At 35.3% G+C, this 8,438-nt stretch overlaps 2 long non-coding RNA genes across 2 annotated transcripts; one reads left to right on the forward strand and one right to left on the reverse strand.

The window, feature by feature from the left end:
- Window positions 1-220: 220 nt before the first annotated feature.
- On the reverse strand, window positions 221-2,668 carry LOC118227053. Its single transcript, XR_004765151.1, has 6 exons — window positions 2,637-2,668; window positions 2,371-2,438; window positions 2,224-2,256; window positions 2,058-2,099; window positions 850-961; window positions 221-452 (listed from the first exon to the last, which is right to left on the reverse strand). It is a non-coding gene; the product is annotated as an uncharacterized LOC118227053 (long non-coding RNA).
- A 2,787-nt stretch (window positions 2,669-5,455) lies between these two features.
- LOC118227120 lies at window positions 5,456-7,080 on the forward strand. The gene is made up of 6 exons (XR_004765175.1): window positions 5,456-5,503; window positions 5,703-5,770; window positions 5,917-5,958; window positions 6,098-6,145; window positions 6,415-6,565; window positions 6,979-7,080. It is a non-coding gene; the product is annotated as an uncharacterized LOC118227120 (long non-coding RNA).
- Window positions 7,081-8,438: the final 1,358 nt, after the last annotated feature.

Consider the following 8,438-nt stretch of genomic DNA (forward strand, 5'->3'; position numbering starts at 1 on the left):
CACGGCCCATGAGCCTTACCAGGAATACGTCGGTATAAACAATGGATGGACATTTACTGAATGTGAATATGGAATTCATCACTACAGACAACACAGGTTGCTGTAAAGGAATGTACTAATCACTTAGAGTAACATGTTTAATTCTCCCCAAGCCCCAGTGAGATGATTTGAGACACAGGTGTACACAGAGACACAGGTAATGAGGCAGAGTGCATTTAAAGATGAAGTTTATTCTACTGTAACCATTTTTCAACTAACAGGGATAAAAGGAAAGAACTGAAGTAAGCTATAATTCTGACCAGATTTTGACATATAGATGAAGAAACAGAGATTTCCAATGGTGGATATCATTAGCCTATGTTGATTTCAGTCTATTTATGTGATATCTGGACTGTAGACTGATTCCTGGAGTTCCTGATTGGTGCGGGTATGGAGAGGTATGGTCTCCCATCCTGTCAAAAACAGGAACAAATGTCACATTTCTGTCCCTGCCTATTACAAAAAATAAATAAATAAAAAAAATTTAAAAAAACACAAAATAATGGCAATGCAAATTACAATGCAAATATACAGGATTAGATGTGACTACTAGATTAAGCCAAATAAATCACTAGAATACAAATGAGATATCTAGGTTAAAAAAGGGCAAATAATGCAAAGTAAAAACACATAACATTCTGCATAGACACAGTAAACAAAATCTAATTGAGAATTTAAAAAATTAAAAAACTCCTACAGAGCACATTTAATCCCCCATTGAACTCAAACAAACAATGTTAGATTTATAGAGTTGCATGTTGCTCTGTGCTGTGTAAGTCCTTTTTGCCAAACTGAATAAGGGACACTGACCAGGTTAGCCATTGGTAGTAGCAGGGACTGCCGGAGCAGCAGCGGGGGGCAGGAGTCTCAGGAGGAGTGCGATAAGATCGGCCATATTCAACATTGGTTGTATACGGCGGCCCTGAGGGTCAAAACACAACGACATTTCAGAAAACACAACAACATTTCACAAAACAAAACAACATTTCACAAAACACGAAAACATTCGCTGTGGCGCCGCGCGTGCAATTATGTATTTCCGTGCACAATAAACATTGTCTTTCTCCTGAATGATTGTTGTGTGATATTTTTGAAACAACTGCTGTTACCCCTGGTGTTTCTGGTTTTGCTAACTAAACTGTTCGAGAATAAAGCTGAGCTGGGTGAAAACGAAATCATAATAAAAATAATTTTAAAAAACGAATTGACGGGACAGTGAGAGACTCAAACGTCTTCCTCATATGTTCCTCAAGCCTTGATGCCTTTTTTTTTGATGAAATCTCCTTTATTTTTGTTTTATTCTTCTTGTTCTGATTGCTAATTTAACACCCAGCTCAGCTTTTATTCACGAGAACACAATCATTCACGAGAAAGACAATGTTTATTGTGCATGAGATACATTACTGCACACACGGCGCCACAGCGAATCCCGTGGATTCTTCTCTGCAGTGTAAAGATGTTCATACCGGGCAAAAGGTGCATAAAGAACATCTGTGGAAATTGATCATCACTAGTTCTACCCTGGGTCTGCTACAGCATTTTAACCCGCCTCGGCAGTGTAAAGACGGCTTAAGGGACTTCCGTGTAGCTGACCATTCTAGTTAACTTTAACACATGCCGAGAGTTGCCTGACAGAGAAACAACCAATCCCAGCAGCGTTCATTTTGTTAGAGTACCACTGCAACAAATGTACCACCATGTGCCTCTTAGCATGTCCATGTTTTTATTTTATTTTATTTTATTTTATTTTATTTTATTTTATTTTATTTTATTTTATTTTATTTTATTTTATTTTATTTTATTAAGCACCACTTTTACACTTGAAGTAAAAGTGGTGCTTAATGTGCACACTGTACTGTGAGTTTGTTTGCATAATGGAGCCCAAATCTTTAGTAATCCTTACCACATGAGATTCAAAACATTTGTATGGTCCTACATACATTTCCTAGGGATTTATTTTGTTACAGCACCACCGTATGTGCCTCTTAGCATTGAAGTAAAGAAGGAGCACACTCTACCTCTCTGGATTCGGAACTGGAACGTGCAACTCGGTGATGTGCCTGTGTGAGTAAATTCACCAGTCAGCACATATGTTAAATGACAGGAGTGGTGCACACATTTCTCTTCTCTCATATTCATTCTATAATCACAGTGTTTTCAATAGTTCATAATTTAAAAACTCACTGTAAGTGAAGAAGGTTCATGCTCTTCCTCAGTCTGTGCAAGCAAATAAACCAAGCAGCACAATCATTAAAAGAGCACATGTGACTCTCCTCACACATTAAACAAGTATTCTATTGTGACAGTGTTTGCTGTAATGCACAAACTTACTGAAAGAGCCAGGCTCATTCCAATGAGACACATCAGCAAAATGAAAGTCTTCATATTTAATCTGGCCACTGAAAAAAATAAATAGATAAAACCTTTAAAAACCTACAAACAATTTAGGTGGAATTCAGGCTTGTTCTATGTTATATATTTTAATTATCATTCTGCTAATGCTTTCTTTAGTTAATAATTAACGGCCCACAAAATCAGCAATCACAGAAACAGCTTAGTACAAAGATATCAGTCAGTTCCGTAAAATTTATACATACCTTGTACAACAGGAGTTTGCAGTGAAGGTTTGATGAGTTTGAAAGTATATAAGACTGCCTGCAGCTCATCTTTAAATAGTGGTAACAGGCGGCCGATAATGACATCACAGTATTATAATTTTACTGTCTTCATTATTAATGCGGTCATTACAGTGCATGCCTTGCCAAAATATTACATATTTTGTAATATTTAATTGCAGTGTTGATATGAGAAGCATAAGCAGCAACAGGATTAATCACCATCATCCTACACGATTGGGCCGTACCTGGATTTGCATGGGGCAATGTTTCATATTTTTTTGTTATGCATGTTTATCATTTCTCCTCTCACGACTGTTTCCCACAATATCCATAGTTTTTCCTGTTTCATGGTCATGGCATAAACATCCATTGTCAATCAAGCTGCTATTATATATTATGCGAAGCATAAGCAGCAACAGGATTAATCACCATCATTCTACACGATTGGGCCATACCTGGATTTGCGTTCTCATCTGATGGAGCAATATTTCGTTCACAGTTAAATGAATGTGAAGTGTGATTATACATTTTAATTAACAATGGAAAAGTAAATCAGTTTCTGAATTCATTTATTCACTTTATATTTTTTAATTAAAAAAAAAAGGAAAAGAAACATCACTCAAGTATGCTGAGTATGTTAAAATCCCTCCCTAATTTGGCATATCCCTATGTCTATTTGTAGCCATGTTCACATGTTGATGCCACCATACTACTTTTCAGACAGCAGTCCACGGTTAAGCTTGCACAGTGATGTTGGAGGAAAACCATTCAGCTGCGGCTTCGGCATGCTGTCCACAGGCACCCAATCAACTAACAGGGGTCACAAATGAGCAAATGAGCCACCCAACAGCCACCTCATATATTTACGTATGTATGTTACCATGGTAAATTATTATCCATCCATCCATCCATTATCTATACCCGCTTATCCTGAGCAGGGTAGCTGGGTAAATTATTATTATTATTATTATTATTATTATTATTATTATTATTATTGTTGTTGTTATTATGTGATTAGATCAGCAATATTAAAGAATGACATGTTATTTACATTTGATATTTATAGATTAATATGCTTATTGGGTCTGGTTTCTGTAGTAAAATTCAAATCTCTAATGAATTTCTTGCGGATTAGTTTGTATTCCTATTATAAATCCCAAACAGTTCTAGAATTTTACAATATATGCAGCCATTGCTGCACAGTTTATACTTTCATTATTTTACTTGTTTATCTGTAAAAAAAAATGATCAACACATGATTCTAAACTTTTGGTTTCTCATTTTAATCTATTTTACATTTTATATTGTCATTTCAGCTTTATACCTCCATTAGTTTATTTATTTATTGCATTGTATCATACATTGATACAGCAGAAACTTTAAGGCTGGGCTAACTTGACCTCAGTTTTGAGGACAGTTTTCAGTTTTGTAAGCCATATGAGCTGTTGCTTCACTTTAATCTGAGCTACACGAGATGTGCAATACCAGACCCTCCCTGATGCCTTCTTGAAGGGCTCGTCCTGCACTTATTGTTATTTTGATGTTGTAGCTTGTTGTCCTGGCTACCAATTTGACTTCACATTACTCTCTGACCTAGCTTATGCTTACTGTGTGAACTGAACTTAATGTGTTCATGGCTGTGCATAACTGTCACATATTTAGTTTTGTATCTTATCGGACCAGTGTATACCTTAACAGACCGGCATAACTTTGGCATGCACTTATTGTACGTCTCTTTGGATGAAATTGTCTGACAAATAAATGCAATGTTATTTAATTTCATGTAATTGTACCTTATTGGAATCACAATTTTCAGTCTGTATTTCCTGTATTGCAGAAGTGATCTCACAATCCCAAAGGGGGATTTGAACCCTTACCTGTCACTGGCCCAAAAGTATCATAGGTTGACATGCTACCTGGTGAGCTACTTCTAATAAAGGTATGAGGTATGAGACAACCTGCCCTGCCAAGGCATAACTTGGTGGGATGGCATACCTGAATTTTCTTCAACTGTACTGTACCTCTTTTGGTGACTAAAACCTAAAATAAAAGGAAAGTGTCTACGTAAAGTACAAAATAACTCTTTAAAATGTGGCTGTCTACGAGGGGGTTCCCAAGCTGTTTCATTTTGGTTGAAAGTTGGGTTTAGCTGTGATAATGGGCTTACCAACCAAGTTAATCCAAAACCTTTCAAGAAAGCCGGGGGAAAATTCTGGTCTGCTGAGATACCCAAAAGTCTTTAGACATATTCATTGCTACACATGTGCACTGCACATTTTATACATCATATATTCAAAGTAACATCTGTGCAACCTGATATTTTATTTATTTATTTATTTATTTATTTATTTATTTATTTATTTATTTATTTATTTATTTATTTGTTTGTTATATCCAGAAAGTGTAGAAATGTTCAATATATAAGTTTTAATATATAATAGCAGCTTGACAGGCAATGGATGTTTATGCCATGACCATGAAACAGGAAAAACTATAGATATTGTGGGAAACAGTCGTGAGAGGAGAAATGATAAACATGCATAACAAAAAAATATGAAACATTGCCCCATGCAAATCCAGGTATGGCTCAATCGTGTAGGATGATGGTGATTAATCCTATTGTTCCTTACGCTTCTCATATCAACACTGTAATTAAATATTACAAAATATGTAATATTTTGGCAATGTGTGGACTGTAATAAGCACATTAAAAATGAAGACAGTAAAATTATAATACTGTGATGTCATTATCGGCCACCTGTTACCACTATATAAAGATGAGCTGCAGGCAGTCTTATATACTTTCAAATTCATCAAACCTTCACTGCAAACTCCTGTTGTACAAGGTATGTATAAATTTTACGGAACTGACTGATATCTTTGTACTAAGCTGTTTCTGTGATTGCTGATTTTGTGGGCCGTTAATTATTAACTAAAGAAAGCATTAGCAGAATGATAATTAAAATATATAACATAGAACAAGCCTGAATTCCAGTTAAATTGTTTGTAGGTTTTTAAAGGTTTTATTTATTTATTTATTTTCAGTGGCCGGATTAAATATGAAGACTTTCATTTTGCTGATGTGTCTCATTGGAGTGAGCTTGGCTCTTCCAGTAAGTTTTTTTTTTTTCATTGTCAACTACAGCAAACACTGTCATAATGGAATATTGTATTTTTATTTGTTTTTAAATGTGTGAGGAGAGTCACATGTGCACCACTCTTTTAATGATTGTGCTGCTTGGTTTATTTGCTTGCACAGATTGACGTTTCTGAGGAAGAGTATGCACCTTCTTCGCTTACAGTGAGTTCTTTAATTGCGAAATATTGAAAACACTCTCATTATAGAAATTTGTATATTTGTTTAAATACGAGAGAAGAGTCATGTGTGCACCACTCCTGTTTTTTAGTAGCTCTGCTGATTGGTGAATTTACTCACACAGGCACATCACCGAGTTGCACGTTCCAGTTCAGATTCCGATTCCAGAGAGGTAGAGTGTGCTCCTTCTTTACTTCAATGCTAAGATGCACATACGGTGGTGCTGTAACAAAATAAATCCCTAGGAAATGTATGTAGGACCGTACAAATGTTTTGAATCCCATGTGGTAAGGATTACTAGAGATTTGGGCTCCATTATGCAAACAAACTCTGGAATTTATGCACACGGTATTCTGTGAACGCATATGTTGATTAACAACTGCTGACCAATGTGATGCAATGATTTATGTATTTTATTTACTTGTATTTATTATATTTTAGGCACCACGAATGCAAATGCGGGATATGATGCAACTTATGAGCCTCCTCCAGAGACTACTCCCCCTCATCCGCCCTGCTCCTGTTCCAGCAACTCCTGCAGCTCGTGTTACAACTGCTCCTAAAGTTCCTGCTACTACCAAAAAATAACCTGGTCAGTTTCCCTTATTCAGTTTTACAAGTATGACATATACAGCACAACACAACATCTGAATATATATATACATATATATATATATATATATATATAGTGTAATTAGTTTGAGTTCAATGGGGACCAAATGTTCTCTGCAGAAGTTTAAAAGAAAAAATATCTAGATTTTATGGCAAATATTTTGTGTTCTCAATTTGCATAATTTATTTTTCTAACCTACATTTCAAATTTGTATTCTAGCGATTTATTAAGCTTAATCTTTCTTAATGTCAAACCTTTCTAATCTAATTACATTTTGTACTGTAATTTGTATTCCCATTTTTATTATTATTATTATTATTATTATTATTATTATTATTATTTTTAATAGACAGGGGCAACAGAAATGTGACATTTGTTCCTTTTTTTGACAGGACGGGAGACCTGCACCAATCAGGAACTCCAGGAATCAGTCTGCAGTCTAGACATAACATAAATAGTCTGAAATCAACTTAGTCTGATGATATCCACCATGGGAAATCTCCATTTCTTTTTCTATATGTTAAAATCTGAAATAATTATCAGAATTATAGCTTAATTCAGTTCTAATTCTTTCTTTTTGTCCCTGTTAGTTGAAAACTGGTTACAGTAGAATAAACTTCATCTTTCAATGCACTTTGCCTCATTACCTGTGTCTCTGTGTACACCTGTGCCTCAAATCAAATCATCTCACTGGGGCTTGGTGAGAATTAAACATGTTACTGTAAATGATTAGTACATTCTTTTACAGCAACCTGAGCTGTCTGTAGTGATGAATTCCCTATTCACATTCATTAAACGTCCATGCATTATCTATACCCACTTGTTCCTCCTGAGCATCGTGGGGGGGGGGGGGGGGTGGGGGGGGGTGGGGGGGGGGGTTGGAGGGTGCTAAAGCCTATCCCAGCGTGCATTGGGTGAGAGGCAGGAATACACCCTGAACAGCTCGCCAATCTATTGCAGGGTACACACGCCATTCACTCACACACTCATACCTGTGGGCAATTTAGCCTATACATGCCTGTCTTTGGACTGTGGTAGGAAACCGGGGGAGTAGCTGGAGGAAATTCATTAAGCAACAAACATGAATATAAGGAAAAAAAATATATGAATATGTTGTGTAGTACTGCAACAGAGTCTCTTCAGAACTATCATTAAAAGTATAATGAGAGGTAATAGAATGTGTTGTATTTTACAGGCCAAAACCGTCACAGCACTCCAAAATAGTTAATAATAACTGTATGATTATTCACCTTTTGCATTTATCAGCATTTCGCTTATAGTCACTTCAACAATGTAACAATTCTAATATGCTCGACTGTTCTTCATGCAAATGTCAATAGCTTCGTATACTGTAGCTAGAAAATAGAAAATGTAGGAAAGAAATAGTGAAATACGTGTTTAGTCTGCCCAAGTGCCATGCTTGTGTAGCCTAGCCAATGAATTGGAGTTGTCTTTCTTGCACAATAGCAAATTTAGGATGAACTCATGGTGGTAAAAGATAATTACTTAATTACTTAAATGAATTAAATAAAAACTATATATGCCAACTAAGATAATTAAAATAAATATTAATTAGCAAAATAATATACACTTAAAAGGCTCACACTTCACAGTCCCAATACCCAAATGATAATAAAATAAAGCAGAAAAATGATAAATAAATAAATAGGTAAATAAATAAATAAATAAATAAATAAATAAATAAATAAATAAATAAATAAATAAATAAAATATTTATATTTTATATTCCTTTGAATAGACCTAAGACAACAGACACACTTTAGTTACGTGCAATGATTTATCAAAGGGGTAGGAGAGAAGGTAATTTTTAAAAAGTGTAACAATGTCAGAC

Source organism: Anguilla anguilla, chromosome 5 (genome assembly GCF_013347855.1).
Source record: "Anguilla anguilla isolate fAngAng1 chromosome 5, fAngAng1.pri, whole genome shotgun sequence".
Taxonomy (NCBI): Eukaryota; Metazoa; Chordata; class Actinopteri; order Anguilliformes; family Anguillidae; genus Anguilla; species Anguilla anguilla.